The sequence below is a fragment of the Anopheles merus genome, chromosome 2L (assembly GCF_017562075.2).
Source record: "Anopheles merus strain MAF chromosome 2L, AmerM5.1, whole genome shotgun sequence".
NCBI lineage: Eukaryota > Metazoa > Arthropoda > Insecta > Diptera > Culicidae > Anopheles > Anopheles merus.
The window spans coordinates 38,145,542-38,168,913 of record NC_054083.1 but is presented as its reverse complement, the minus strand read 5'-3'; the positions used below and the strand labels follow the sequence as shown (position 1 = coordinate 38,168,913).

Below are 23,372 nucleotides of genomic sequence, written 5' to 3'. Positions count from 1 at the left end.
TTGTATGATCGTCCGCGTAGGTGTAAATTGAAATTGTGGGAGATACATTTATGAACAGAAAGGCAACACAGTACGCGCTTCAAGGTGCAAAAGGATGCAAGAGGAATCTGAAGTGCAGTCGATTGGATTGTGGATTGGTTCTTATTGGAAAAAAGAGGTATAGGGGGAAACAACAGCTTTACAACAAATCATGCTGACCAGTAGGGGGGACGATTTGCACCGCTTGTTCCCAATCAGTGAGCGAGCGCGACATAACGGTGATATGAAGTACGTTCTACATACACATACACACACACACAACATTATTGTGCCCTTAAGGGCACTGTGGCGACGTCTTTGCGATGCCGTTATAATAATATCATCTATGTAAACAAAAGCACTCTCCGGAGTAAGTCCCGCCATTGCTATCGTTATCATCCGTTGAAAGCTATTAGGGCTTATATTCAGCCCAAAAGGGAGTCTTGTAAATTGATAATGGCCTGAAGAAGTTGAGGAAAGCAGTATATTTTCTAGAGTTCTTGTGTAAAGGTATCTGGTGAAAACCGGACATAAGGTCCAAAGTAGTAAAATATTTTGCTCTTCCTAATGGTCTAATATATCATCGATTCTAGGTAGTGGGAACTTATCAGGCATTATTTTTTTATTCAACTGCCTGTAGTCTACTACCAATCTCCATTTTTTTCGTTATCTCCAGATTTTTTTGGTACCAATAAAATTGGTGAATTATATGGAGAAACCGAATGCTCTATTATGTTATTTTTAAGCATTTTATCAACCTGATTTTTTATCTCGTCACTTTGAGAATATATTTGCTTATAATTCGGAATGTAACATGGTACGTTATCTTCAATTGTATCGATTGCTCGTAAAAATTATTAATGGGATTTGATCATTATCGGTGCAGAAAATATCGTGGTACTCGGATAATATTTTTTCTAAATGAGGGATTATATATTTAGGAACATTCTGACTATCGATTTTGCTCATAATGTTTTTATTTAGATTCATTTGCTTTAGTGCTTTTAAATTTTAAATTTTTCTGAATATAATTTTTCAGCGGGTCAATCTGTGGTTTAAATGAATCTTTTTCAATATACACATTGCTTCAGTGGTGTTTACAAATTTTACATATTGGTTTTGTTTTGATACCACAGAGTTGCCACAAAATACTCCTGGTAATATTTCGCTCGCAAGGACAATAGAGTCTTCAACGAGGTCGGGCAAATTTATCTTTCGGATAACCTCACTGCGTAGAGGCAATATGAAACCATCATTGATACTATCTTCAATAGGGTGGCTGATTGTAACACCGTAACAATTGAAATTTAAAAGCCAGTGCTCATAATCTATAACACATCTATGTTTAGTGAAAAAATCTCTTCCCAAAATACCATCCGCTGTGATATCTATTTCTGCAGGAATGATATGAAAAGTGTGGTTAATAGAAGCATTTCCGAATGTTATATTAGTGCTAGTAGTTGCTAATGTTGATACCGATTCGGTTGTTATGCCTGTTAAGTTTATCCTATTTTGCGCGTAGACTTGCTGTGTTGGTTTTATTTTATCAACTTTGAACAATGACACGTCTGCTCCCGTGTCGATAATTAATATGCTTATTTCACCCATTGCCATTTCTACTTTAATTTTGATAAAGTTATTAGCATTTAAGTTTATCGCTAATGTTGACCATCGTTTGTAGGTTGAATGATTTCTTCTAACGCCTGTGGTACCCCTAAAAAATGTTCCTCTTCTGCAGCTTGTGTATTGTAGACTCTACGAGTATTTGTATTTGGAAATTGTTTTCTGAAAGAGTTATTAGAATATCTTTGGTTTTGGAATCTGTTGCTAGTTGCCTGATTATTACCAAGAGGAGATCTATTGGAAAACCATCTATTATTTGTGTTTGGCTGGAATCTATTGTATGTGTTCGGCGGGTATTTATTACGAACGAATTTTCTATTGTCATAGTAGTTTCTGTTGAAGGCCAATATTTGTGAACCGTTGCTATTCCTTTCGTTTTCTAATACTTTCTCTGAAGCATCTGAAACAGATGCGAATTGACCTGCTTTTAAAACAATTTTTGTTTCCTGATTATGAACTTTTTCAATCAGAGCATTAATCCCATGCTTTAATGACATGTCATTTGCAACTTTTTCGGGAATGTGCAACTGCAAATAAACGTTTTTTAATTTTGTGCTGAGTAATTCAACCTCATCACAAAGAGCTTTAGTATCCGTCTGGCGAATAGATTTCAATTGACTTATTATTTTATCCGGATTAAGTTTTCTTGACATCTGGACCGTATATCATTTATTAACGAGTCAAAATCGTCAATATTAGGCGGCAGTCCTAAACGCGCCTTTCCTATCAATCTTGTTTTTAAAAATTTTACCAACATTTGTGGATTTTTTGGACATAATTCCTTTAATAAATTGAAGAGTCCACAAAATTTTCCAAACCATCTGTATTGCCATCGTATATTTGCACCAAAGCGGTGGCTGTTTTGATATCGAAAGTTTCCATTTTGTTTTGATTCCAACGGTTGAACACGATAGCTAGTTTTGCCAAAGTTTTAAACTTAACTTGAATTTTGTTTGTTTGATGAAATTGTATGCGCGATTGGATATTGGCGTATATGTCACTCGCTTCCTTCAAAATTCGTTTTAGCTCTGAAACGGGTTCAGTTTCCTGAATGAATCTAGGTAATACTTGATCTTATCAAAACAAAACTTAGCGGAACCGCTGTAATGATCAAGCAAACATCTGCGAAACTTTCTATCACACGATAATTTTTTTTCAATATTTTTAAGCCTTATAGTATTTTGATTAATTTTTAAGAGCATTCGATACAATTGAAAGATAACGTACCATGTTACATTCCGAATTATAAGCAAATATATTCTCAAAGTGACGAGATAAAAAATCAGGTTGATAAAATGCTTAAAAATAACATAATAGAGCATTCGGTTTCTCCATATAATTCACCAATTTTATTGGTACCAAAAAAATCTGGAGATAACGAAAAAAAATGGAGATTGGTAGTAGACTACAGGCAGTTGAATAAAAAAATAATGCCTGATAAGTTCCCACTACCTAGAATCGATGATATATTAGACCAATTAGGAAGAGCAAAATATTTTACTACTTTGGACCTTATGTCCGGGTTTCACCAGATACCTTTACACAAGAACTCTAGAAAATATACTGCTTTCTCAACTTCTTCAGGCCATTATCAATTTACAAGACTCCCTTTTGGGCTGAATATAAGCCCTAATAGCTTTCAACGGATGATAACGATAGCAATGGCGGGACTTACTCCGGAGAGTGCTTTTGTTTACATAGATGATATTATTATAACGGGTTGCACAATGCAACATCATCTAGAAAACTTAATGAAAGTATTTAACAGGCTAAGAAATTATAACTTGAAGCTAAATCCAGAGAAATGTAAATTTTTCCAAAACAATGTAACCTATTTAGGTCACAAAATAACAGATAAAGGCATATATCCCGATGAGTCCAAGTTCGAAACGATAAAAAAATACCCAGTACCAATAAATGTGGATGAAGTTAGAAGGTTTGTAGCGTTCTGCAATTACTATCGCAAGTTCGTTAAAAATTTTGCTGAATTGGTAAGACCGTTAAATAATTTACTAAAGAAAGGAGCTACATTCACGTGGTCTAATGAATGTCAGCATGCTTTCGACACTCTTAGAAGAAGCCTTGTATCACCTACTATATTACAGTACCCAAACTTTGAGAAAGAGTTTATCATTACTACTGATGCGTCCGATGTAGCATGTGGCGCTATCTTATCGCAGAAAACAGATGGTAATGACCTACCTATTGCATACGCGAGTAAAAGTTTTACTAAAGGAGAGAAATCTAAACCGACTATAGAAAAAGAGCTAACAGCAATACATTGGGCAGTAAATTATTTCAAACCTTATATTTTTGGAAAAAAGTTTAAAGTACGAACCGACCACAGACCATTGGTATATCTATTCAACATGAAAAATCCTACTTCAAAACTAACACGCATGAGGTTAGACCTGGAGGAATTTGATTTTGAAGTGGAATTTGTGCAAGGAAAAACGAACACAGGAGCTGACGCACTATCGAGAATTGTCATTGATTCAGACAAGTTGAAGCTTATGCAAAAGAATAATGCAAACGAAACAAATGATAAATCACTACTAGCAGTGAAAACAAGAGCAATGACAAGACTGAACAATTTCAAGCCTCCTCCAGAATTAAACGAAGATGAAAAAGATTCCATAACTAAACCTACACTTTGGCAAACAGAAAACCCAACAGAAGTAAACAAACTTTTGAAAATCCTGTCAAAAACAGAATATGGCAAAATCAAAATAACAGTTTTCAATAATAATTACAACAAGGAGTTAGGAAATACAACAATTCATTGTTATGAAGATGGAAGTCAGGCGCTAGAGTCTGCTCTTCTAAAAGTACAACAAATAGCAAAAGAATACAATCGTGACAAAATTGCAATTTCATTAGAAGATCCCCTATTCAGGCAATACTCTTTTTACACCATAAAGGAAATCGCAGATAATGCCATTTCCGGTTTAGAGATCATTGCTTTTATTCCACCAAAATGGATTTCAAAAAAGGAGGAAATAGCAAATATTTTAGAAAACTATCACATGTCACCTTCGGGAGGACATGTCGGACAGTATCGATTATACCTCAAAATTAGAGAAAAATATAAATGGAAGAATATGAAGGAAGAAATTAAAAATTACGTTAGAGGCTGCAAAGTATGCAAAGTGAACAAAATCGTAAGACATACAAAAGAAAAAAGTGCTGTTACGACTACACCTTTAAAGCCTTTCGAAGTAGTCTGTATAGACACAGTGGGTCCCTTGCCGAAAACCAATAAAAATCATAGATACATCGTTACAATGCAATGTGAACTCTCGAAATACATTGTTCTTATTCCAACAGAAAATAAAGAAGCGAACACGATAGCTAGGGCCATGGTTGAGAACTGCATATTAAAATACGGGAGGTTTCTTGAGATGAAATCGGATCAAGGCCTTGAATACAATAACGAGGTATTAAAAAAGGTAGCGGAGTTGCTGGGGATCAAGCAGACTTTTGCCACTGCCTATCACCCAGAAACCATAGGTTCCTTGGAAAGAAACCACAGAACACTCAATGAATACTTAAGAGCATTTACAAATGAGCATGGTGACAATTGGGATGATTGGCTAAAATTTTACGAATTTAATTATAACACAACACCTCATACAGATACGAACTATAGCCCATACGAATTAATATTTGGAAAAAAAGCAATTCTTCCCCAAGATTTATGCCATGGTAATATTGAACCAGTATACAATTATGATGCATATTTTAATGAAATTAAATTCAAATTGCAAAAATCAAACGAAATAGCGCGTAAAAATTTAATTGAGCAAAAAGAAAGAAGACAGATTAGAGCAAATAGTAATGTAAACCCCCTTATCTTAAAAATAGGAGATGCGGTTTATCTAAAAAACGAAAATAGAAAAAAATTAGATCCGATATACTTAGGACCGTACATAGTAGTAAAGTTAGATAATGTTAACTGTACAATAAAGAATACAAATACAAACAAACTAAGTACAGTGCATAAAAATAGATTAATTAAGGGATGAAAAGCATACGCTTTTCATTTCTAAAGGGGGGAGGTGTAGCGCCTGCAAGATAGGCAAAACGCGCGCAGAATAATTATAGCTAGCTAGGTTTAAATTATACACATATACACTTACACACATACACATAGTTAGATTTTATTATGCATATATATATTTACACACATACATCTACAATTAAGGTTACACGTAGGATAGAATAGAATAGCATAAGATAGGAAATAGGAAATAGTAAAATAGGCGATAATTAGGATTAGCCAATGAGGAATAGGATTAAGGAATTTTGGCGCGAACGAGTGAGTATAAATTAAGGATAAGTTGAGGTTTAGGATGATTAACAAAAGTCCGATCTAAGAGGAAACGCTGCCCGAGTTAACATAGAAGAAATAAACTCCAAGTAACTACACAAATTCAAGCCACATTATTCTTTTGGGTAGTTAGAAGATTTCATATCACCACATGGCGACCGTGACAGGACGGTCGATACTACCCGCGGAGATGTACCAGGATTGCTCGGTTTATGGGTAAAGGAGCAGTGCAATTTATCATTCGAATTCCTTTTCCACCACCATACGAGGGGTGTTGGGGGAAGCAAATGCAAGGATGACAATTAATTTTACCATCGGCCCGGCCGGTGTTTGTAACGCTTTACGCTAGATTGTGCCTTTGGGTTTGCGCCGTCGCAAATCTTCATTTGTGCGGGTCGGGAACGACGAAATGAAGCAATACATTCATTACCGTGTGCGCATAACATGTCGACAAAATTAAAATGTAATACCGGGGGGGGTCCTCTGTGTCTTGCGACGGCGGAACGTGGGTACAGCACAAAGTTAATTTCGTACGTTACAGGGTTTACCAGTCCAATAAACAACTGTCCACTTGTTTATAACAATAGTCGTTTTGAATAGAAACCGCTGTCTACCACTTGCTCACACGTCAGATGGTGTAAGCTACTCTGTCCAATTCAATAACACAATTTTCGCCTTCGATTGCACAACGGTCGGATTCGGCACGGTTTCTTGTGGTTGTTGTATAATTAACAAAATTAATGTTTTGATTTATTGAAATGTATGGTTTACACTGCATATTGCTTGAATAAAAGAAACGTGTTTGAAAATGGTTGGTTTTTGCAAAATTTGTCCCAACAAAACAAACTGTGCCGAATTTGACAGTTGCTAATCGAAGGCGAAAATTGTGTTATTAAATTGGACAGAGTAGCTTATACCATCTGACGTGTGAGCAAGTGGTAGACAGCGGTGTCTATACAAAACGACTATTGTTATAAACAAGTGAACAGTTGTTTTATATGCTGGTAAACCCTGTATTTCGAATGCAATTGCTTTTCACTTTATCGGAACATTTTATTTAGCTTTTGGGGTTAACAGATCGTGCTTGCGAGGGTACGCTCGTGTATCTTTTGCTCAATTTAATTAATCTGTTGCTTATTTTGAAAATTGCTTAACTTCATCATGTGAAGTTTATGAGACAGAGCAAAAAAGAGACACATAAAATTCAACAGTAAACCGTCGTTTGAATTTAGAATGGCAATTGGTAATAAATTTAAATTGATGCTTATTCACATTTTTTGTCATACTATAATTGAAATATCGCTCTCAAGCGCCACTGCACTGAGAATATTGCGGATCATTTCGTTGACCATAATACCATTGGCCATGGCAGTGATGCAATTCTGAGTGATTCGGTTGAGAGATAGCGGAGAGAGAGTGAGAGAGATGGAAATAAACGAGCCGGGGATGAGATGCCGAAATTACAAATTGCATTTCGGGTGTGCTACGGTGTTGCGACATTCGAGCGGAATGCAATTTATGGTTCGCACCTGATCTGCGTTCCGAACATCCATGCTGCTGTCTGTGGTACATAACAGCACTGTCAGGCTCATCTTTTGATGATTATTGTGGTTTTTTGGGTTTCGCGCAGTTGGTTGGGAAAGCCTTATGTTATTTAAAGTGATAAAAATAAAATAAAAATGCCCTTTGATACTAAAACTAACTATTCTATTAAAACAATTCACCAATTAATTCATGTGTATAGCAATATTGAGTTAAGCTGCTGTACTCGTTTTCCGCTAAAAGAATAAAATCTAAGTAAAATGATGCAGCAAGGGTGTACCTGTTTTCAATAAAACAAATTTTAATATCGTAATGCCTCACCAACTTCGCAGTAAAGTACATACAACTTCATTGAAAGAGGCATCAAAAAAAATACATTGCAAATGAATAGCGCACTTAACACACCTGGGCATGATATTTGAAACCAATGCACCAAACACCGAATGATAGCGCTCTTTTTCTCATTAACGCTTTTCACAGTTTCGAAATTGAACTCGATCGCGTTTTTCCTTCCCGTAACGGACGGCTCCAGGCTCGCGGATTGCGTGTATTACATCTGACGCGCGGTGTCTACTGGAGCATATTATTAAAATGCAATTTGCCAAATGCACCTGCGTACGACACGTGCCTCTACCGCGAAGCGCGCGTATCCTCTTATCCCGGCATGGCTGACAAAAGATCGGCCCGACGGCCAATATGTTGCGTGCAATTCCTGCGCCATAATGTACAAATGACGCTTGCCCGCTTCCCCGGATGTGTTCGGAACTTCGTAAATTAATTCTTTTCTGTTTTTTTTCCACACACCACCACCCCGCACATGGAGTCCGCCTGTGAAGTGCTCCGGTGTGTAAACTGGAAGCGGGAAAGATGTGTTGTGTTCGTACCATCGTTTGCTGTGACCTCATTCGTCAGCGCTCAGCCGGATTATGATAAATATTAATTAATTTTACTGCGCCACCTTCACACCGACACTTCGATATTGGACATGGTTTTTTGTTGTTTTTGTCGCCTGGCCGGCCTGGTGCGAGCGCTGTTTGAACGTTTGAACTAGTGTTGGGAATTTCGTTAAAAAAAGGAACGGAACGGAACTAGTTCATTTTTCAAGAAGAACGGAACGGGAACTTGGGGTGCAAAAGAACCGACCCAGAGCTTAGAAGCCAAGCTGTCTTTCGGGGGGGGGGGGGGGGGGGGGGTGTTACTTCATACAGGATATGAAAAGGCGTATCTTAAATCATCAATCTGAAATCATATCTGACACCAAATCTAGATGGGTTCAACCTATGTCAAGTAAGCTGTACCGGTTGTGCTAATATAAAGCATGCATTTATTATCTAGCATTTTTTTTATCTTTTTAGATGCGACGACCATTTTCGGTCAAATAAATAGGCTTGGCTATCAGTAACATAAATGCTCATAGCAGGATAATCATCCCAGCGTATGAGGGCACGATCCATTCGAGGTTTTTACCCATGCCGATGTTATTGAGTGGTACGAGTTGACGATTGTATCACGAGACTGACTAATTATTTGAATTTCACTTACTACTTAAAACAAAAAGTTTTTTCACACAAATCGTTTACATGTTTACGGCACTCAAACGGTTGTCGAATGGAACAGAATGCTTCGAATCGAATGACCAAATATTGGAATCATGTCGAGTGCCAAGATCAAGAGGATATCGTGGCATAAAAAATAAATACATTTTTTTCGTTCTTTATACTCACATATTATAATACATCTCTTCTAAACCGTTCTGCAATATGAGTACAGATTTAAATTTTAAAATAGTTATTTGTGTTGTTAAAACAAGCTAAATTATAACAAAAAGTATAACAGATGTTACAAATTGCACCATAATACCAAATGTAACACCATTTTTGGTTTCGCTTACCGCGATTTTTATAAACGATACGCGACGAAGTGCGATGAATTGTTAGTATGATTTAGAGAGGCTTTGGCTCCTGCGAAGTTCTTTCGCCTCTAGTGCGATGAATATTCCTGTGAGCATGGGAGAGTGCACAGGCAACACATACTGTGTGCGAGAAAGAGTGAACAGTTATCTTGCATGCAGCGGAGCGAACGGAAAGAACGAATTGAACGGAACGGAATGAACGGAAAGAACGGAATGAACGGAATGAACGGAATGAACGAAATGAACGGAACGGAATGAACGGAATGAACGGAACGGAATGAACGGAATGAACGGAACGGAACGGAATGAACGGAAAGAACGGAATGAACGGAATGAACGGAACGGAACGATTTTGTATAAAGGATCGGAACGGAACGGCCTACATAAAGAACGGAACTTTTTTACTAGGTTCGGACCGGAACGGCCAACACTAGTTTGAACCTCCCGCACATCAGCATAAGAGAGGGGCCACATGCTGTTGCTCTGTTGTGTTCTGATGATGTGCAGGGTTGAGTGTTGCCTTTAACCCCCCGATCACGTTCTTCTTATAATCCCTCAATTTTCGCAACCAGTGAGAGCTCGGCAGGTCGTCGCGGTGGGTAAAAATCATTATCAGTGGACAAGGGAGCAATTTTGGACGACTCCAAAGAGAGAGTAGTCCAATGGAATTTTCGGTCCGCCGCGTGGTATGGGTACGGTCCGTTGCACTTGCTTTGCTTGCATGCAGTGTGTGCACATTCCGTTCGCAGTGGTCTCATTTGTCAAATGATTGGAAAATTCAGTAAGAGGGTATCTGGAGCAAAAAAAAAAAAACAAAACAAAACCCTGGCAAACGAAAGCGGAAGCACGGGAGTGAGAACAATATCGTAACTTAATTAAGAATCAATTCGTACGCTGGTGCACCGGCACACAACTTTGTTGTACGATGGATGGTGGTGGACCGGTTGAGGCAAAGGAAAAACGATGAAGTAAAATTAATTATAAATCTCGTTTTTGTGCTGTGCTGCAATTCATTTGGTGCTCACGGGTTTTTGTTAACCTGTTTTTTTGGAGGGTTTTTAACCGTTTGGTGGAAATATTGTGCTGTTCTGTGCGACTTACCCTGTGATTATTTGCTCCAGGCTATGTATCTTAATAGTAGAGTTATTATTGCTTGCGCAATAAAGGTAGTGTAGAGTTAGTCCGTTTTTCAGCTGTAGATAAAATCCGTCCAGATGGTTGTCTTCCAGCTTTGTGTGGCAGAAAGATGCAATTAAAATTGAAAATTAAATCAACATCACCACGAAGACAATTTGCATGAGCTGTTTTATGGACTTCTATTGCCTTTCTTGCTCTGTCTCGCTGTGTGCGTAAGCTCTTCTCGATTTTACGACTTCCGGTTTTGGAAATTATGCACAACACAGCCGAGCACGCGGAGTAATGCGCACGAAATTGAATTAGTGCCGTCATTTGCGATTTACGTCGTCATTTGTCAATTGGTCGTGATGCAATCAGCAGACCCGGGTGGACTCTGGGGCACTGTCACGTGAGCAGTTCTGCTGCTTAGCGCTTCCACTCGCTTCAACCAAGATGCGACAAGGGATATTGCTGCCCTGCGGGTGCCGGTGTTGGAAAATGATCTTTAATTCTTGCTTTAAACGTTCGCCGTGTCCGCGTGTGTACACTTTAATGATGCGACTTCAAACGGTTGTAAATGTTGCTTAATTGTTGCCATTTGCCATCATCGCGCGCACTCCTCTGCCGTCCCCACCCCATGTACACTGTCGGCACTGTAAACATGGTGCAGATAATAAACACATTCAAGCAATAAACTGCAGCTTCACGGCGGGGCCTTTGCGCGTTGTGCGGCGGATTGCCGTCTTTTAGGCGAATACGGTGCTTAAAAGCAGTGCTTTAATTTTCATTTCATTCTCAACGAGGAACACATCCCGGGATACATTACAATACATTAGAATTTTTAGAGTTCGCTTCATACTGTATATGTCGTGTAACTTACTCACCTATAAGTGTGTGTGTTGAAACGTCACGCTAACAAGCACCGGCGAAAAAAAATAAACAATTTCCATTGGTGGTTTTCCGTTGAAATTGTAAAATTGAAAATGAACCTGCTTCTCGGGACGGTGGCGGTTGGTGGTCTATTGCGCACTGTTGCACCACGGCACGATTCTTGCGAACAGCCTTCCTCACCTACACAGGCGGGTGCGGAAAGCAGCATACCTTTCACAATTTCGGTACAAACGCGGCGCGAGAAAACCTTAATTACGTTACCCGCCCGCGTGTTCTTCTTGGTTGGTTGGCCCCGTGTGTTAGCGCGTCAGGCATGGTTGTTGGGGATATCTTATTAAAACTTTTCCTCTCCGTCTGCTGCTGCGTGCTGTTAGAGATGTTAGATATTTTAGTGGGTGTGTTTTTGCTGCCTCCTCTTTTGCTGCTGTTGCTGTTTGGGGTTTGTTTTGCTGCGGGACATCCCGACAAAGGACAAAAAGTTGGGCAAATCTTTGAATGGCAAGATTCGGGCGTAGGTCAGGGGGGGGTCGTACGTTTGTGTTTGTTTCCATTCCCCTTCTCGGTGTCGTGGTTGTAGTGATTTTTTCTTTCGGTGGTTGGCGTTGGCATTTCATTCATTTTCTTCACCATTTCTCTTGTCACTGTTTTGAGTGTATGATTGTGTAGATGCTATGAGCACGACTAATGTATGAACTGGTTTTCCCTTCCAGGTACGTGAATGTGACCAAGGCGCGTGTGTTGGGCTGGTGGATCGAACCCGCTTCAGAGGGGTAAGCAGCGCTATGGTTCTCGGAAGGTTTAATTAAAATTAAAGTCCTGATACTTTTGTTTCGGTTCTCCGTTTTGCGAGCTTCACGTGCTTTCTAATCTCGGGTAATGTTCTGATCCTGGGCGGGCGGGATACTTGTGATGCGGCGGCATCGTCTTCGACCCGCTAATCGGCCACGGCTACGGTTTGTTTTGCCTAATTTCAGGCGTTTTTGCTACTGCCAGAATGGTCCCAGTTTGCTGACATCGTTTTGTGGAGCATTTTATTACTGAAGATACGCTTTTGGAATGATGTTATCGTTGAGATTTTGCAATAAAATCTGTCCCTGTCCCTCCTAACTTCTTCACCGTTTTGGGTGTGGCAAAACGTTGGAAAATAACGTTCCAGTGCTTTGCTTTGACACTCGTTCGTTTCGAATCAGATAAGCATTGGACGGGACGGGGATTCAAAAATAGCGAAGGAATTCCGCTTTGCTGTTAATTTTTACGTTCACCCTGATACCGGTGTGGGGGAGTGTGATCAAGGTTAATTTATGAGCTTGCAAAAAGAAGCGTACCTCGGGGGCCGCCCTCGTACCGTTTGGGGAATCATTAGTGAGACCAAGATAAAGACAACGGGGCGAAAATGTGCCGTCGGTGTTGTTCGTGCCTGTAATCTTGATTGGAAACCTTTTCCAGATGCGTACAACACCAACCCCCCCATACGCGTTCTGCGGAGTGGTGCTGGTAACATGGGGAAGGAGCAATTCATTAGAATAATTAACACTTTTGACCGGCCGGGCAAGGCAAATCGAGCGTCTGGTGGTTGCGTTATCGCTCCAATACCCAGCCCGGGGATGATCCCTTCCCAGAATCGATGGAACGATTGAGAAATTAAAATTAATTGCCAAATTGATCCATCAAAAAAGAGACAGCGCCGGGCGGTGCAAACAGGGTGTGCATTATCGTTTTCCTCCACGCTTCGACAAAACGTGTCAAGTTATCGCTTGGGCAGGGAAACATTATTATTAGACATTTGTTATTATTAGACATTTGTTAAGAGGTTTGGTTTCGGTTCGCCGAAATCTGCGTCGTTGACGTGCCACGAGGCACGCTTGTGTTTCGCTTGTTCCGACAAATGTTAGCCCTTTGCTGCTGCTGCTGCTGCTGGAGGGAAAAAGGATTTAAAAGCAACCGAGCAAAACAATAGCTTTCGGCAATGAATTATGTATGAACATCGATCGCACACAAGTACCTTCATCCCCCTGCGTGTATGCCGCGTCTGAGGATCTGCGACAAGCAGCCTTTAGGATAAAAATTAATTCCAAATCTGCGCGGACGAAATTTATGCAACGTGAATTTTGGATCGGAAACCGGTAAAAATCTCAGAAAAAGGTAAGCTTAGATGAGATGCACATTATGCAGGGACACGGCATCTCTTCAATCGTGCTGCCTTGCTGAAGCTTCATCTCGCTCAAGAGCTTTCAAAAATGATGTTGTAAGACTTTTCCTCAAAAACATCGGATCTAAACCGGCTGTCGAAAATCGACCGGCGTGTATGTGCCGGAAGTTGAAGAGTGCTGCAAGCAGACAAAGAAGCTTATGTTTATGAGACTCGATCAGACAGTTTCTGTTTGACGAGCGTCTATTATAATGATCGTCTAACACGTGGTGGTGGTACTTGCAATAAATGTAATACACGCATTCGAGGCAGCAAGCACACTCAGATGAAACCGAAAGAGGGTCCAACATTTCGTTTCAGCAACAGCATCTTTATGACGTAGCGTTGGAGCCATATCGGTAGCGGCCATAAGGCCACACACACACACCGTAAACCCCTAAGGCAGTGAAATTACAGATACGCAGGTTCTGCAGCCATTTTTTACGATCTCCTTAGGGACGGAAAAATGTTTTCTTTCATCCCAATTTCGGGGCGAAAGTGAAAAAGCTCCTCGCCTTTTTATTGCCCATTGAGCACTGCGTCTTTTTACCTTTTTTTCCTCTCTTGTAACGGTTCATCTTGAACGTAGTGTTATGCTCTACTCGTTGACACAAAAAAAAGAGTGATCAAGAAGAACAGGCCACTTGGAAAAATTGTAAGACCTGTTTCAAAACGTGGATTGGAGAAAAAAAATACTCTAAAGAAGCACGGCTCCCGTATCGATGGTGTCAATTTTATTTTCCACCCAAATAGGGTTCCTCCGGGTTAACGCGTGCGTTCGGGAAAATTAGAATGCCACCCGGCCACTGTCCGCTAGAGTTGCCGGTGGAGAAGACGCTGGGGCAGCGAACGGTCAGATAAGCGTTTCGTAATTAAGATTTACAAAGTGTTGCCCACTTGCTTCGCTGCCGGCTACGATGGCGAGTACGGGGTTTTCAGCATCGATGAACTGTTCCGGCGCATTAGCTGTCCCGAATGCCCCTTTCACTAGACCGTGAAAATAATGATAAAAGTTAGGCATCTTCGGTATGAAAATATGTGCAATTAAGAATCGAAAGGGTAAGGGATGCTGGTGGAAGTTTAATGTTTCTTACAAATTTGGTCAAACACTTGCTCGCTGTATCTGAAATGTTTTTTTTTGTCTCTTGGCTTTTTTTGTGTGTGTTTGTGATTTTCACTAACGCAATCTATACTAATTGTTAATTATTGCCCACTATTTTGTAGGTGGCTTGTTGTTGTCGTCATGGACTTGAGCTCGCCGGCAAAGTAATAGACTGCAGCTTTTTTACCGGTTGTTTGGATTGGTACGGTTCTGTCGGACCATTACTTTTACCACCACCGAACCAATGCTGACGTTTGCTTTCTTTTCTTTGCGTCGATTTTGGTTCGTTGCTTGCAGTGTCAGCGCTTTTGCTTTCAATTTTGCTTTGGTCATTCGGCACAACACAGACCCGGTTTGTTGAAGTCGGTGTAATACCATTATATTGGCGTTTCGATGCTAGTGATCTCGTCAGCCTCGATAGCCGTGATCGTCTAGTGGTTAGGACCCTACGTTGTGGCCGTAGTAACCCAGGTTCGAATCCTGGTCACGGCAGCGTTGAGTGTGTACAAAAAACTGTGTACAACGAAATACGCTGTCACGGAAGAGGTTGTTGACGTGCGATTGTTTTTTTATTGCTCAACTTCTTCTGAGGCACTTAATGCACGAGAACGTACATGTATGTGGCACACATAAACTGCTTTGTACTAACAATTACCCCATGAAACACACTTTGACACTTGGTTATGAAATGTGTTCCACCCCGTGCTAGGCTAAGCGAGTGTAAAACTATTCTAAATTAAATAAAGAAAGTCCGTTTGCTCTCCTTAAAACTTGCTCCTTCTGGCACGGACAGTGCCGAATTGTACGCCTTGTTCAAGCGTAAAGCAAACAAAAAAAGGCAGACAAGTAAAAAGCACTCCTAAACGGTGTATCACTTAATAGGATTATGTTATGCATTTCACAGCAGCAGTGCGCTTGTCGAGATAGCAAGCGCTAAACTTAAACGAAACGAAAGCGAAAAAAAACCATCAACGCTTTTCTTGTGGTTGTGTGTTGCTTTTTTGTTGTTGGCTCTGCTGCCCATTTTAATGTTGCACCCCCTTCCGAACAACCGGAGTGCAACCGAATCAAACAAACACAGAAAACACGCAAAGAAACAACAATAGAACAGGCAAACCACACGCAAAACCCGTTGGAAAGCAAACTGAGCTGCTCCTGAACTCCGCACTTGTGGCGAGCAGTCGGGATAACTGGGGCAAAAGAAAACTCACCGTAACAGTGTCGTTTCGGCAAAAGAACGCTAATAGTTTCCCTTATCTTTGGTCCGACTGCAGCGTGTACTGTAGGAGAACGAACAGGGCCCGCAGCACTACTACTACTACTACTGCTACTACTAAACTAGTGGTGAAATGTTTCTTTCTGGGCTGGTTGCATTTAGATGCAGCTGCTCGCAACCATTTGCATAGACGATTAAATGGTGTCCACTGGTGTTAGGGAACGGGAAACTGGTGGTTTCTCAACCTCCAGTCCTTCCCATTTCCCGGCCAGCGATGTTGTTCATTGAGTGGAAACGGGTTTGGGTGTGTGTGGAAGAAAACAACAACTGAACCATAAAATGGTAATGGGGATAGCCAAAGTTCCCCAAAAATAAATTTATTTCCATTTGTGTGTTTATATTTAGTTAGCCTATTTTCACGCTTCACTTTTCGATTATTTTTTTGCTCTTTTTTCCTGTTTTTTATCTGTCTTTCTCTCTCTCTCTCTCTCTCTCTCTCTCTCTCTTTCTTTCTCTCTCTATCTCTATCTCTCTCTTTCTCTCTCTTTCTCTCTCTCTCTCTCTTTCTCTCTCTGTGTCTATTGTCTTATTTTCTCATGATGTTGGGTAGGAAGAATTGTATCGTTTGCACTCTGCACTCACAGATCGACCCAGGCTCCTCTTATCACCATGAAACCAGGTAGCATTTGTTGCTGGGAGGAAAAAGTAGCGTGCCCAGTGCCACCATCATCCCTTTAACTAGCACACCAATTTGTTTTGCTTTTAACGTGTGTGCGTGTGTGTGTATTGTTTTTTCCTCTTGGCGCCACTTAACTGGTACACTGGTGGACATAAAAATAGGAACTTTTTTCTGTGACCGAAAGACATAGTTCTTGTCAGAAATATTTGGTAGCCCTGAAAAGGACTGTTTAAGTGGTTGTTGGGAGGAGGTGTTGCGGTGTTCCACAGAGCGAAAACACATTCTAACGGTCAATGTGATGACCGTTATTCGCTATCACTTCCTGACAGCGTTTGGCCATATCTTCGATGAGCTTACGGCATTCGCTTTCGGGTATGTTTTCCCACATAACCTCGCAGCGTGTCCATAGATCATCGGCTGAACGTGCAGGCTGGTTCTTAAGCTGACGCTTGAGAGTTGACCACAGATTTTCAATTGGGTTTAGGTCAGGACTCAACGCAGGCCACGGTAGAACTTGCACATCCTGGTTTGCCAAATAACATTTAACTGTTCGCGATGTGTGCTTAGAGTCGTTATCATGCTGAAAGATGTAATGCTCTTCGTCTCCGAATTTTTGTCGGGCGTATGGCAACATCTTACGACTAAGTATTTTTCTATACCCTTCCGAGTTCAGTGTCCCGTTGATACGGAACAAAGGACCCGGGCCGTGCCAGGAGAAGCAACCCCACACCATTACGTGGCCGCCTCCGTGACTTCGGGTTTTTATCGTATTTTTCGGATGATACGCCTGATTAGGAAGGCGCCAGACGTATTTAATGCCGTCCGAACCATCCAGATTGATTCTGGACTCATCCGAAAAAATGATTTTACTCCACCAAAAGATGGATGCAGCTAAATGTTCTTCGGCAAACCGAATGCGCGCTTCTACGTGGTGCGGCAGCAGCTTACGAACCTTCCGCGGTCTCCGGGCACAGAACCCAGCGGCGTGTAAACGGCGAGACACCGTTTTCGCCGAAACTTGCAAACCAAGCTCCTGCTTGATTTGAGCGCAAGTTTTGAAAGGATCCGCCTTGATTATCTCAACAATCTGCGCGTCAACGTCGGCCGTTGTTTTTCGCGGACGACCTGTCGATTTACCCGTAGCCTCGCTACGAATGGCGTTGTCCACAAACGTCCGTGAACGGCCGAACGCCTTACAGATTGTCTTGATTGGCACGTTCTCACGATAAAGCCCCTGAATGTGTTTTCGCTCCTCTGGTGTGCAGTGCTTTCCGCGACCCATGATGATTTTGTGGAATTTTTCAACAGCAACCTTTCACCTTGACCACTGATGGAAGAATGAAGCTCAACACGATTTGGCTCTCCTTTTATACTGCCGCAAAACGCTGCCGGCACTCAAAACTCAGATAAGTAGCGCACCAAAAATGAGAGTATAAAAGGCATAATTCGACTATTGCAAATTCAGTACGCCTCGAACTGTTGGCGATGACACACCTAGTGCACGCAAAAAAAAAACACACAATTTTTTTTTCCTATTTTTATGTCCACCAGTGTATCCATCTTCTCTAAATGAAACACACGGTGACGCGATACATAAACCACCGGCGGCGCGGCGTGCTACATAAACGGTTGTTTTATTTATTTACATTTTTTGTTGCTGCTGTTGCTTCTGTTTTGCATGCTCGCGTGGTAAACGGTATCAACCCGATCGTTCCGGTGCAATCCAGCGCCGAATAAATCAAATGCTTGCTGTACGATGTTACGAATGTGGCAGAGCAGCACAAAAAAAACAATCAACAACCTAAATCACCTTGGGTGGGGAGGTTCGATTTTCGTGAATGAAAAATAGAGTACAATCACGATCCGTGCGGGGACAAGGTGGAAGGAAGCAAGCTGTTGATTGCGCTTGAATCTCGGGGTCATTGTAACGGAGCTGTGTGCTGATGCGGTTATTTTTAGCAGCGCACAATTCAAACATTAAACTTAAACCCACGGACGGCTCGGCGGGTGGAAAGTTTTCCGTCCGAAGCGCGCACTCACTCTTGCGGTTAAGAACTTTAGCTAGCACGCAAAAAGAAAATCGCAAAAATGTTACAAAACAAAACCGCACAGCGCTCTGGGGATGTTTGGGAATTACGGAAAATCTAAGAATGAATGAAGCAGTGTGCGTTTTTTTTTTTTCAAACCAAAATGAAAAACGAACACCACCAGCCATAAGCGCAGTCTACTTTCGTGGTAAGATTTTAAGATTGCTTTTAATAATGCGCGAGCATCGCTCGCTCGTCTTATCGGCAACCGTTTTCAAGCATCCCAAGTTTGATCCTGTTTGGGAGAAATACCGATAGAAACGGGGAAACTCTTCCAAAGAAAGACGCATGGTATTGTTCCGTGAATCAAACATGCTTCTCATTCACTACATTCCAGTTCCAGTGCTTTTAGATTTAATTCTGTAGTAAAGTAAAGCCAATGGTAGAGGGCTCTTGCCCTCCAGCTGAAGTAATTGTAAGTTGTACAAATCAGAAAACCATCTTAAGCAGCTACGGCAAGCTTCTTACACTGACCCATTGCCTCCCAGCAAAGGCCCGGAAGGAAACGGAACTGGGAACCTAGCGCTGCCTGCGGTAGAATGACTTGTTGAAAATGTTTTCGCCGAGCTCTAGAGGCCCTGGCAGCATAATACATCAGCTCTTCTCAGCTTACGTGTTTGTGTGTGAGTGAGTGTGCGGAAACTGTGTGTTTGCTTCATCAGTCAGCAGCAGTGTGGAAGGTGTTGATGGGGCATTGGAGATGGAGATGGAAAATTGGGTTGGTAGGGTGTTCGCTCAGCATGCTGGGTTTTATGGAATTTAAGCGCAGTGCATGGAATTGATTGGCCAGTGGCTAAGTGGGTACGGTACGGTGAGTGATGGTACACGGTATGGTGTGTTGAGGTGCTGATGAGAGATCAATTTACTTCAATTAATTATTGCTGCTCATTTGTCATTATTAGTGCGATTCACGGTACACGGCAATCGTTGGTTGGTGATGGGAGCTATCGGACGTTCTCGGACGAGGGAGTGCTCCCATGAAAGCATCTCACATGGAAAAAGGTTGTAAAGCGTGACGTTACACGTTTGGTTGTTTTTTCCATGTATATATTTTTTACTGTGGATGTTTTGGTGTTGGTGGTTTGTGGGTAAAATATCATAATTAAGATTTAAATTGACACATAATTATGCTGTAATAAAGTGTTTTTTTTAAGACTTCAAAATCAATATTCGTCTTGTTGAATGTTTTTCAAATGGTTGGTAATATGCAAATACGATAATGAATGGAACATACTGGAGCAATATCAAATTGTTGACATTTTGAAGGGTTGTCTTTAACAGTCAGCTTATCGATGGGAATTTTTGGACGGTACCTGCTGTGGCTTTTGTGCTCTCTGAACAACACAGAAAGCTATGGCTTTGTGACTTCATCGCAGAACTGGAATAATTCTTGTCCATGGCTCCCGTAAGTCCTAGGAGGAAAGATGTTTTGGGACCAACTTTCTCGTAACAGTCCCTCGGAATTGATTGTGTCCAGGACGGGGAATGATTCTCGTTGAAAGCAGCGCGCAATGAAAAAAGAACAACTGGTGGTGTGCGTTAATTGCCTCTGACATGCTCACAGAAAGGCGAAGGATCCGGCGAGGGCAATCTTTTCCAACCAATATCGAAAAAGTAGCCTTTGCGGAGCTTAAGCAACTTACGGCTGGAAAGTTTTCCGTTTCGGTCGCCTCGGATGCCCGTCCAAAAAGCTGCCGAGGTGCGTTTTTGAGTAGAAGCTAATGGGTTGATATAATTGCTGCGAATCTTGCGGGCAGTTACCAGGCCAAAGGGTTATTTTTGGTCCATCCCCTTGCGCTTCCGAAGCTACGGTGTGCTTCTTGAGCAAAGTCGATCAACGCTTGCCCGCCTAACCTCTGGCATGATGGTAACGGGGGTTACGTTAAAAGCATCCCAACCTGTGGTGGGTTTTTAGTTTCTTTTTTTTTGCCAGGCAACTAGTTGCTACAGGCAATGCCGCTGGGTCATATAAATAGACGGTAGTGATCTGGAGGGGACTCGAGCGGAGTGTGGATACGGGATGGTCTTTCTGGGAAGTACACTGTTCAGGGCAAAAACGACACGATATCGAGTTTGGCAGAGTGGGGAACCTGGGCTTTGTCTGATAGATGGGTCAGCAGCTCGAGCTAAAAGTTAAATTGTGCAGTAAAAGTTTAGCCAATCATGAGGTGGTTTTAAATAGCGTGGATGCCTAGTTTCACCCGTAGTCGTCATTCATTTGCTGCTTTTCTGGAGCTTCGTCATTTGGAGAATAACGGGTAGAAGTGGCAAGTCACCACTGTGCTGCGAAGGAAAGGATTATTTCACTCACCGTAATGGACATCCGTTTGTAGGAGGCATTTGGAGCTTAGTGGTGGTGCTTAGTGAATTTTGGGGCTAAGTTAACATAGTGATTTACTTTTTAAACGGGTCTGCACATTGTTACATTTGAATTTGAGCTAAAACCTATTTGATATATTTCGAAGTATATAACTATGATAGGATAATTGGATATTGGTAAGATATTGGAATATGTATCAATATTATTACTTCTTTTATGTACAATTAGCTCAAAACTCGTACTTCTATCCACCAATCAATGCTCTAACCTCGTTGAAGTATGTTCCTTGTTCATAGTAATGCTGGGAACTGCTCTCAACCTCCATTCTTGTTCCATTAAGCCCAATATTCTTGCTCCTGCTCTTATTTTCAATACCTGTAATAGCCTGAGGTAAGTATTTACCAACGTTTGGCAGGGCCGAGACAGGCAAGAACACAGCCAGACTCAATTTCCCTTCTGCCAACCAGAAGTTCCGGTACAAGTTCACTCCACCTCCGGGGAGGTTCATGAAAGATGCAGCGGCGTAAAACGTAATCACCATAAATAATGCATATATTTTAACAGCACCAGACCCCAGCAGTAGAATTCAATTAGAGACGATGAGGTCCGAGATGGTCAAAACCGCCTCCCAAGGTGTGTGTGTGTGTTCGTTGTGTGCGCTTTCCTCTTGGCGTAGGACTTGTTTCCGCGCTCGGATCTCGGATAAGTCGATACTCGATCATTAGTTTGTGCGTTCCTTCTGATCCTTAAAACCCTCTTCCGCTCTGGGGTGGGGTGCATCATTTCCGCTGGAGCTAGTGCTTGTGTGGCTCCCTATCATCGTACGTGGTGTGGTTGTTGGTCTACGGACTACCCCCCCCCCCCCCCGGCATTGCAAAACATGTTAATCATGCATGAAACATCGACACCGAAACCTATGGTGAGATTAGATTTATTGCATTCACTGCACCTTTTCCTGTTGTTGTGCACGTTCCTATGTGTGTGTGTTAGCCGCACACTGTCCGATAGTACACCAACACCAACCCCTCTGTACCCTGTCGCGCGTTCCGGGTCCCGAACCACCCCTTTTTCTTAATGATATGTGCAACGGATGCTGTTTCAGCACATCATGGAAGAGTGGTCAGCTCAAGAGTGGCCAGCTCATGTAGTTCTCCCGCATTATGGTGCGCTGGTGCTCAATAAACTTTGGGTTGGTACCTTCGTGGTGGCAGCACAACACCGGTCAGTCCGTCAGTCAGCGTTTGTTACTGTTTCGCAAGTCGAGCACAGGAGGAGGCTGCTGCAGCTACTTCTAACACGGTGATGAATATGCCTGTGCATCGTTGTCCGCTCGAGAACCTCCGGTACTACTCGATGGCAGGCACAACTAGCACACCATCTCCAAAGTTTGCACATCCCTGCCAGGAAGCGTACATGCACAGAATCCCTTTCAATCTACCTCTTACCGACCGTGAATTCTTCTCCGCCACATTTCAGCAGGTCCCAATCGAAGTAGGATGTGAAGTAGGATACATCGTAATAAATCACAAATCACTCTCGAGCGCGCTCGGTACATTGTGGGGAGGTACAAAATATGCCCAAGCTAAGGGGAATCTCCATCTGCTCCTTCTAATGATCCTTTATGCTTCCGGTTTCCCACTTCAGGACGGTTCATCATCATTCGCCTCACCACAAATACATGCTTCAACATACATACACACGAAGTTGCTAGGCAAGCTATAAACGGATTTTATTATGCCATGTAGAGTGTGTGGCAAGCAAGAGCTTTCGTTTCCTGGTGTGCGGTACATACCACATGTCTAAACTTACCGCCCGTGTGATCTCCCACCCCGCCGGAACAACTACCACTAGACATCAATGTGCGTGTGACGAAGGATGATGCTCCATTGCCGTATTGCGTACGCTTGACGTTCAAAGGATTTGATCCCGAAAATAAAGACCAAAGCGAAACGCAACCGAAACGGAACAGTCGATACGCTCTCGGGGTGGAAGAAAATTCCTTTTCTTACGTGTTTGGGCCGGTGCTCGAAACATCGGACTGAAATCTCGACAACCTTTTTTTTTTGTTTTGCCAACGGCGGTGCGATTGAAACTGACAAGTTTTGCTCCACATTCGGTAGCGCAAGATCAATCGTGCTGTGAGAATGGCAGCTACCGTGAAGCTTTCTGCCCGGCTCAGCTTTTATTCTGTGGCTTTTGAGGCGTCGAGGATCAGCACCGTGCGTCACTGGCGACGCGTTTTTGTTGCACCACCTCGTCCGTACCGGGGAATCGTTCGGAATGTCGAGACCAATCGATTGGCTTTGATTGGATTTATATTATTGGCTTGTCCGATGAGTATGGGGTAA

The 23,372-nt window shown here is 42.0% G+C and overlaps 1 protein-coding gene and 1 non-coding gene across 4 annotated transcripts in view; both read left to right on the top strand.

Annotated features, from left to right (window-relative positions):
- LOC121594698 (bifunctional heparan sulfate N-deacetylase/N-sulfotransferase) overlaps window positions 1-23,372 on the top strand; it is a 182,857-nt gene that overhangs the window by 46,258 nt on the left and 113,227 nt on the right. The gene's annotated exons all lie outside the window — the stretch shown is intronic.
- Window positions 15,143-15,214, top strand: Trnah-gug. Its single transcript has one exon. It is a non-coding gene; the product is annotated as a tRNA-His (tRNA).